This window comes from Pyxicephalus adspersus, chromosome 9 (assembly GCF_032062135.1).
Source record: "Pyxicephalus adspersus chromosome 9, UCB_Pads_2.0, whole genome shotgun sequence".
NCBI classification, from domain to species: Eukaryota; Metazoa; Chordata; class Amphibia; order Anura; family Pyxicephalidae; genus Pyxicephalus; species Pyxicephalus adspersus.
This window is the reverse complement of record NC_092866.1, coordinates 39,780,178-39,788,554: the sequence shown is the minus strand read 5'-3', so window position 1 is coordinate 39,788,554 and position 8,377 is coordinate 39,780,178. Positions and strand designations below refer to the sequence as shown.

The 8,377-nt window shown below is 36.7% G+C and overlaps 1 protein-coding gene across 1 annotated transcript in view; it reads right to left on the bottom strand.

Moving 5' to 3' along the window:
* The window catches only part of LOC140337827 (synaptotagmin-6-like), a 27,261-nt gene extending 23,506 nt beyond the window's left edge, over positions 1 to 3,755 (bottom strand). Inside the window, exon 1 of the mRNA XM_072421646.1 lies at positions 3,660 to 3,755. The gene's annotated coding sequence lies outside the window, so the exon portion shown is untranslated. The remainder of the gene's footprint in view (positions 1 to 3,659) is intronic.
* Between the last annotated feature and the right edge of the window lie 4,622 nt (positions 3,756 to 8,377).

Below are 8,377 nucleotides of genomic sequence, written 5' to 3'. Positions count from 1 at the left end.
GCCCTATTCGATCGAATAGCTGTCAAATCGAATAGTAAGATATTCAACCAACACTAATCAAAACGTTGTGTTGGGTGGATGTCACCTGGAGGAGTGGGCATTTCTAGGTAAGCTCTGTTGGCATGCAACACAGGCTTTCCTAGATAATACCCACATGTGATCCCGAGCCTCCATGATTAAAAGAACCCAAATCCAAGAAAAAAAAAAAGGAGCAGGCGAGGGACATTGAAGCTGGGAAGGAAAGAGATGCATGACGCGCGATGCCACCTACCCATAAAAATTAGGTAGACTCCATGTGACTTGCTGCAGATTTTATTGCATACTTTTATGCAATCATTTTGAGTTTGGGAGAGGAGACTGTACAGCTACACAAGATCAAAGGTATGGCTGGAGTTCAGTTGTAAGAAAACCATACTAATATTTGTGACGTGTTAGGTAAAACTGTCCAAAACCTTACCAATAATTGGGTCATATTTGGACTACCCTAATTTAAAACTGAAGACAGAATACGTTTAGGCAGTACTAGGAATTTAGGTAATTGTTGCATAATGATAGATTCTAAAAACTGTTTATGTCACTTTACATTATTGCTTCTTTTACTAAACCTAGAATTTGGTCTTTGAGGTCAGAATTTGGCCATTTAAAGTAAATTGTACTTTCTGTGATGATATTTTATGTAACTTTTGCAATGTATATGAAATACATTGTCTAAAGAGACTTTCATTTTTTACATCATCCTTCCATATTGTTTTTAATTAAAGTAGAGATAAAATGTTTTAAAACTGCATCTAAAAACATTACATTTACATCAAGCTGATCTTACAGACATGTGGGACTAAAAACAACTTGACAAGCCTATACATTCTTTTTGAAAGCCAATGTTTAAAACAAATCCATGGTTTCTTTCACATATCTGTGACTCAACTCTTAACAGCACTGACTCAAGCAAATGTTAAGTACAATATACAATTTTTCCATTAATCATAAAGAAGTGCCACATACCATATGTGTTCTTTATCTGCAGAAAAGTATAATCTACAAACAGAAGGAAACCGCCCCTCAAGTACACAGACTGACAATAAAAGAACTATTCCCTGCCTACTGTAAACCCTTTATTGCCCAAAAGGTATTATCAAATGTGAAGATTAAAAAAATTGAACCAGAAATTATTTTTTATATTTTATCATTATTACTAATTCTGAAGCCTGTCATCTTTCTTGTTTTAGTGTGTCTTTTGAATCAAAGCCCTTCCTTGTGAGTGGATCCTAATTTTTTTGCCAGAGTCTTTCAGAATAGGACAGTTATTTGTTCTTCTGATTTCTGGATTCTGAAGTATATTTCTTGGAATAGAAGACTTTTGTTTTGTACTATTATATTTTGGAGTGTTTTTCATTATGTTTTTATCATGTATCTTGTATTAGTTGGTTGGTACCAAAAATAGTCAAGGAAGAACAACCAGTGAACATGTGACATTGTTATAGGAAACCAAGGCTCATTGATGCACATGGGGGGGTTAAAACCACTTGGTGCGATCCCACAGAAATGCAACTGTAGCACTAATTTTTAAAAAATACATTCTAGAAAGCTGGGATGCAACGGACAATGCAATCAGCACATAAGAAAAGGACCACAGAGAAATTCAGGAATGGGGCTTTTTTTTATGAAATACATTTTCTTTCAGCTCCTGTCGATGGCTGAGTTTGTCATTTACCTGGGTAAAAAATGGCAGTGGGACTCACTATGTAAGGGCAGGCCAGGAGATACTTGATGACTTGTGACTTGGTGCCAGTATCTTGGTGTCAGATACAAAGAACATCTTTGAAGGTATTAAAAAGCCCAGTCCTTGAGGAGTTACAGCTGTTCCTGGCTGCATAAGAAGGGCTTGCATAATAATTGGCATGCAATTTTAATGGTTTGGCTCAATACTGTATATATATAATACTGGCCATCAACTAATTGTTTTTTTTAATATAAGTGTATATAGAGTCAAAACATTAGTTTAGGATAGATTTCTTTTTAATTCTAGTTAACGCCCCACTACTGATCCTAGAAACCATTGTTTTTGGTACAGAACATTATGTGAAACCCAAATTAATGGAGGAGACGTCAGAGAGAATCTTCCAATGGGGACACCTGTTTTGGTGTCAGCTGCCTGCAAGAGAATACCTTCTCATTTCCAAATTCCAGTATCACAAGACTTACACCCCACCACCACCACTATCACCACTTCCATTACCTGTCCCTATTACCAGAAGAGTTGCTTAGCAGCCAGTTAAACACAGTTTAATGCAAACCCATTAACTAATTCTCTAGATACAATACGGCATCCAATAAGTGAAAAAGTGTTTTTTTTCTTAGTTGGCATTTTAGGACAGACATTTTTCGGGACGCTTGTTGTTAAAAGGTGCATTTAAAAAAACAAATTTACCTTCATCATCATGTGATGATGGCACAGTTGCAATGTTGTTGTTGGTGAATATTCATATATGTCAGGATGAGGAAAGAAAAAGTTCCTTTCCCAATAGAGACATCAATCCTTTGTGGAAAAAAAAGCTACAGAATAATAATAGACAATGAGAAAGCAAGATCTCGCTTAACCAGACAGACAGAGCAAACTGGCAATAATTTCTCTGCTCTTTTCTGTCCTGCATAGTGAACATGTCACTTGCAAGTTATTGCTAGCAACAACAAACAACAGTTAAGGTTTTCAGAGATGTTTTAAAGTTAAAGCACATGACAGTTTCCTATATCTACTGAAGACTCATTAGTGAGATCTCTGCATGAGTTTTCTGTTCTGTTAATCACTATCTTCCTAGCAGATAGTGCTTACCAAACCATAGCTTACCCTAGAAAGAAGCCCTTACCCCCTTTGTAAGGTAGAGCACTTATATTACCTAAACTTCACATATATGAACCAAACTGTATACCTGCCATGCTTTGTACTAGAATAGTCATTTGAAACAGGACAGTTAATGGAGTAAAATGTACATTAACAGTAAAACTTTTTTTCTCAAATCATATGAATATATATATATATATATATATATATATATTACAAATTAAAATATTTTTACTAACAAAAAACAGCTTGGTTCTTCTACTAAAAACAAAAAAACAGACCCATTTAAGAATTAAGTAATTTGTTGTGATAAATAAATTGTAAACGATAGCTGAAAGGGTTAACAAAACATTCTTTCATAGAAACAGTTCTTTATTAAGAACAAAGGTAATTGTTTGGAACAAGTCACAAGTTTTTCCACCTAACCATCAAACACAAAGACATTTAGCTATGAGATCATGTAAGAATATCAACACAATGTAACTATTAATTCTGGAGTTGTTATCATGCCATAAACCTTCACAAATTTTAATGACAAATAAATAACTAAAAACTATAGCCAAAAATTGCAGATTACCTACACACACACACACATTTATTTATGCACATTAGGCCAGGTTGCTGCATTTACATTAACATGAACACAGTTGAAAATACATTTTTCACATACCTGTTCTTCAGCATACACTGCCATTTTCAAACAAAAAAAAAACAAAAAAAAAAAACTAACACATAAAACATTTTACATGTCACAAAAACTATATCTACAGAGCGACTATCTGTAAAGGTTACATTTAACTATAAAACAATCATACGGTACCTTTCTATGTGTTATTGCATGCACAGTTTGGAACATGTTCTTGTGTCAGCTGCATATGGCATATGCACTAGATTTGTTGCGCAGCACAGGAGATGAACAAGTTTAACCTGTCTTACTTTTTCTAAACACACCTGATAACTCTTTCCTGGGAGGCAGATCTGCAGCAAACTCCTTCAGGCAAACAGAGCTCAACTATTTTTCAGAGTATATAGTTTGTTTTCAAAAATACAGAAACTTTACAAACTTGACAAATTTAATAAAAGGGTTGAATTATTTCTATTGTTTTCTGTATATTATGTTTTTTATTCATCAGTACACACTAAAAACCAGCCTTAATTGCTTCAAAGGAGGATTGGCAAAACCATAGCTAATTATTATAGAGTTGCATTAGTGCAATTAATTTCCATATCTAATGACATTAGGGAGGGGGTCATATATAAATATTTATGATGGTGGGCTGCTACAATCTGCAATAAACCACCAAATATATTTTTTTCACTGTGTGTTGTGTTGTCTGTTTACTGCTATTGTGTGGTGCATTGGGGTAATATTCAGGTTGTTTTGTTTGTTTTCCATAGAGTGGGGAAGGATTAAAGCTCCTGTCAGGTTTTTACCACTGTTTGGGGACTGAGTTTGGTGGGGGGGGGGGTAGTCTAGTAAATAGGGGTCCACACTTTTCACACTCCATTTATAGACAACAGTGGATACCTATTTTAAGCGGACATTTTTGGCTAAAGCTTGTTAAAAAGTTTAAAATCTGAAATAATGCCGTGCTCTGAGAAACCTTTGTCGTTTATAACATGTTTATGTGTTAAACACATATCTATAAATATCATTAAAACAAGATATAGCATTGCTCTTAATATGAATTATTTCTGTCCAATACCTCATCCTGAACTTACTTATTGTACAGACATAATGGCTACAGCAGTACCCCAATATGGATACAGGCAGCCAGTAGGAGCACATCAAAACGATGTAAGGAATAACTTGTGTGTGTTTATATTTGTAATAACAAACACACATAAAAGTAACTTAATAAAAAGTTACATAAAAGAAGAGATTTCTGGAAACAGCAAGAAAATGATTCACCAGATAATTTTATTCAAGTTAAAATTGACATGGTTAGTCGTTACAATGACACACATCACTGACTACAAAATTGTTTGCAAAACAACAAACTTTAAATTACGTAAGTGTTATCTTCCACTGCGTTTTACAGTCAACACTGCTTTTTAAAGAGTGTAGAAGCAAGGAGCATATCTCTAAAAACATATATACACTACAATGAAAACCAAATTATACTACATATATTTTTCCCTTCCTGTTAGTTTTCTTGCATCATAAACTTCACTAAAAATTCTTAACTGCACTTTCCCTATTGTGTGTACAATATCTACGAACGATCGTGTCGTTACCTCTATGTGCAGTATCGGTGCTATACGATCGTTCATATATATCGTGCAGGAACGTTCGTCGTTCGTTTTCTGACGATAATAATTGGAAGTGTGTACGTAGCTTTAGTGTTGTCACCCATGCTGCATTGCTGACGCTGCCTGTAGGTCTGGGGTAGTAAGGGGTAGTCCTATCAGCTTCCTGGAGCTTAGAAAAATAATGTTAAAGCCCTGTTTTTTCCCTAGGGCACACATGAAATTCAGTTTTCCTGCCACATTTGCTTAAAAAAAATGTTATAAACTACATTTCTTAAAGACATTTAATATGCTAATGTTCATAAAATGTTCATTGGTCACAGAAAAAAACTACAACACTAGCAGTAGTAGATAAAACAGAGATCAAGTACCTACACTGATCACTGATTGCTCCCTCTAATGGTTGATCTACAAATTTTTAATTAACTTTAAGCATATATAAAGCAAAACAAAGTTTTAGTACAGGAGTACAGTAGGGGAAGAATAAAACTACTGTATGTTTTTTATTTAACATACCATATGTTAGGCAGCTAAGCGAACAGACTGGAATGGTATGAGGTGTTAAAAAAAATCCCACAAAAGCCAAGTTGTAATGTACTTTAAAGTGAAATTTCTTTTTGTTAAAAATTTGACGTAAAGCCTCTTTAGTATAGGGGTCTGTTTTGTAAGGGTTAAAATCTGAAATTTGCTAGATTAAATTGGTTTCTGTTCCTCCCTAGAGAGTGATGGTTGACTACCTTTTGTCACGGGGGAGAAATCTCGCCTTAGCAAGGTAGGAACCAATCTTTTTCCTGATGCACTTCCCCTTTGGCCCTTATTGACATTTGGTGTCCCCTTAGATGGGCACATCAAACAGAATTAATCTGTGGAGATCAGAAACTAAGAGGGACCCTCACTGTGGATGTCTAGGAGCTAGGGGAGCAAGGACAGGTCAGCCCTGAATTCCCAGAGGCTAGCTAGGCTGGGGTCTGGACAATGGACCACTGAGAGAACAAGCCAGGTTCCAAGGGGTAGAAGGCTTTGCTTCAATTGGGGAAACCAATGTTGAAAGGAAAAGTACATTCGGACAGGAACCAATAAACGCTGTCACTTCAACGGGCAGTTCCACTCCATAGGAAAAATATTCTCTCACTGCCTATTATGGGTGATGAGTTCATTGAGGATACTGGAGGTTAGTTGTCAGTGCTGATTTATATTGCCTGTACCTGATACTCTGCTGCCTTGATCCTCTCTCCTACATGTTTGAATTACAATAAATTACCCCTAAACTAAAGATGTGCGAGCCTCTATGATTCTTTATGCCACGCTACAAGGAAGACCTGGGTAAATTCAGCCACTCTTGCAAGGTTGAGTGCTACAGATATAACAGATAACAGAAAATATGTATCAACAATGAATATTGATAAAAGAATTCTATGTACTTTTATGTATTATGTGTACTTCTATGTACACAACACTCCTTACCTGCCAAGCTTAATTATGTATTCAGATATAGTTATCTGGTCTGTACTTGGCATCTGTCTCTGCTCTCATCTCATTCTCCAAGATCTAAAAATTTTGGTTGTCAGTTTACAATTTTTTTCTGCCTGCCATAACCTTCTGGATTTTTATGCTATGGCCTGCCATTTCCTCATTTCTGCTTTAACGTTTATGTTCAGGCATTAGATAAATTTAATCTGATGTTTCTATCTCTCTTTCTTTTGAACACTGCCCCAGCAATTTTTTTCTTCTACCTTGTTCCTCTAACAAAATCATAATTTATTGTTTCCTGAAAGCAACAGTATTATTAGTGGGGAAGAAAGACTATGGGATAAGATATAGTCCACCAGGCAGAGATGACAATGGTGTTTATGATTTCAGTTCAATGCAAAAAGAAAGTATGAGCGGACTGCATTTTTTATGCATTTCTAAGTTAACATAAATTATTCTGCCATCATTTTTAACCTCCCTGGTGGTATGAATACTAAGTATTTTTAAATGTAAAAGCGGTACATTTAAAAATACTTAATATTTCAAATTTCCCACCTGGTCCCGCCTTCCAGCCCAACAGTCCCACCTTCCAGCCACACATTAGCGAGCAGGTGCCCGGCCGGCATCTGCTTCCCCTGGCCTCACGTGCCTAACATTCACACGCCAGGGACTCAGACGCCGGCCAGGCATTACCAGGTTAAGCAGATACCCAGCCGTTATCGCCAGATGAAGAAGATGCATTACTGGAGGATGCCGTGGGCACTGCTAGAGGACGCCGCTGGAACATATGAACCAGGTAGGACTTTTAAACTCACCGCCAATTCCACCCCACTGAGGAATAGTGCCAGGGACAAACACAGGAAAATGTTGCACCTGCGCAGAGCTATATTGTTTGAAGGGTAAGGGTGAAATTCTTTGCAAAGACAATATGATGCCTATGGGTCAGAAGCAAATGCTTTTTTGGGAAATAAGAAATAGGATAGGGTAAATGTTGTATCAATTCAAACGTTGTTTGAAATGTATCGTCATGCCCTTGATATACCAACATTAGTCTTGTCTCTGACGTGTCTATCTTGCCTCTGTCCACCAGCCAAACACAACATTGCATTGCTTGTTTGTGTTTAAAGAAGTTTGTGAAGATTTATGTCCAGAGCCTGCAGCCTAAACGAGTCAGCAGGGACATGTGGTACCGCATGGTGGTGCTAAACGAATCATAAAGAAATGGATGTGATGTTAAGGTCTACAAAATAATGGACCAGAAGCAATATAGTTCCTCTCCAGCAAACCGTAGTGATATCACCAAATCTAACTACAAATCATATTGCAATGGTAGATAGCACACTACCTTGGTTGGCACTAATTACCATCAACTTATTACCCTTAAAATTGCTTTCTGCATCACAGACCAAACTCTGTTTTCTACATTCATACTTACATCATCCAATGTTATTTAAGCTGGGTTTCCCATTTCTAAACATATGTTGAAAGGTGATGAAGTACCATATGAGAGCCTTCCCTGTACATGGTATCCACATAGAGGAAAGGACTAGGACCGGTGCACACTGAAGAATGTTGGTACAATGGTTTGGACAAACCAGCTTTACAAGGAAAATGTGTGCTTTCCTTGGAATGCAGTGGTTGGATACTATCATTTTAAAGCTAAGTCACTGGAATCATTGAATGGTAAAAATGTTGCACTGGATTTGGTAAATGGTTGGGAGCCCTGGGGCCCCCTCCTTGTTTCTGCGTTGGAACCAGTGCTTCAGGGAACAGCTCTAGCCTATCATCATGTAGGAGAGAGTGAATTAAATAGCAAAT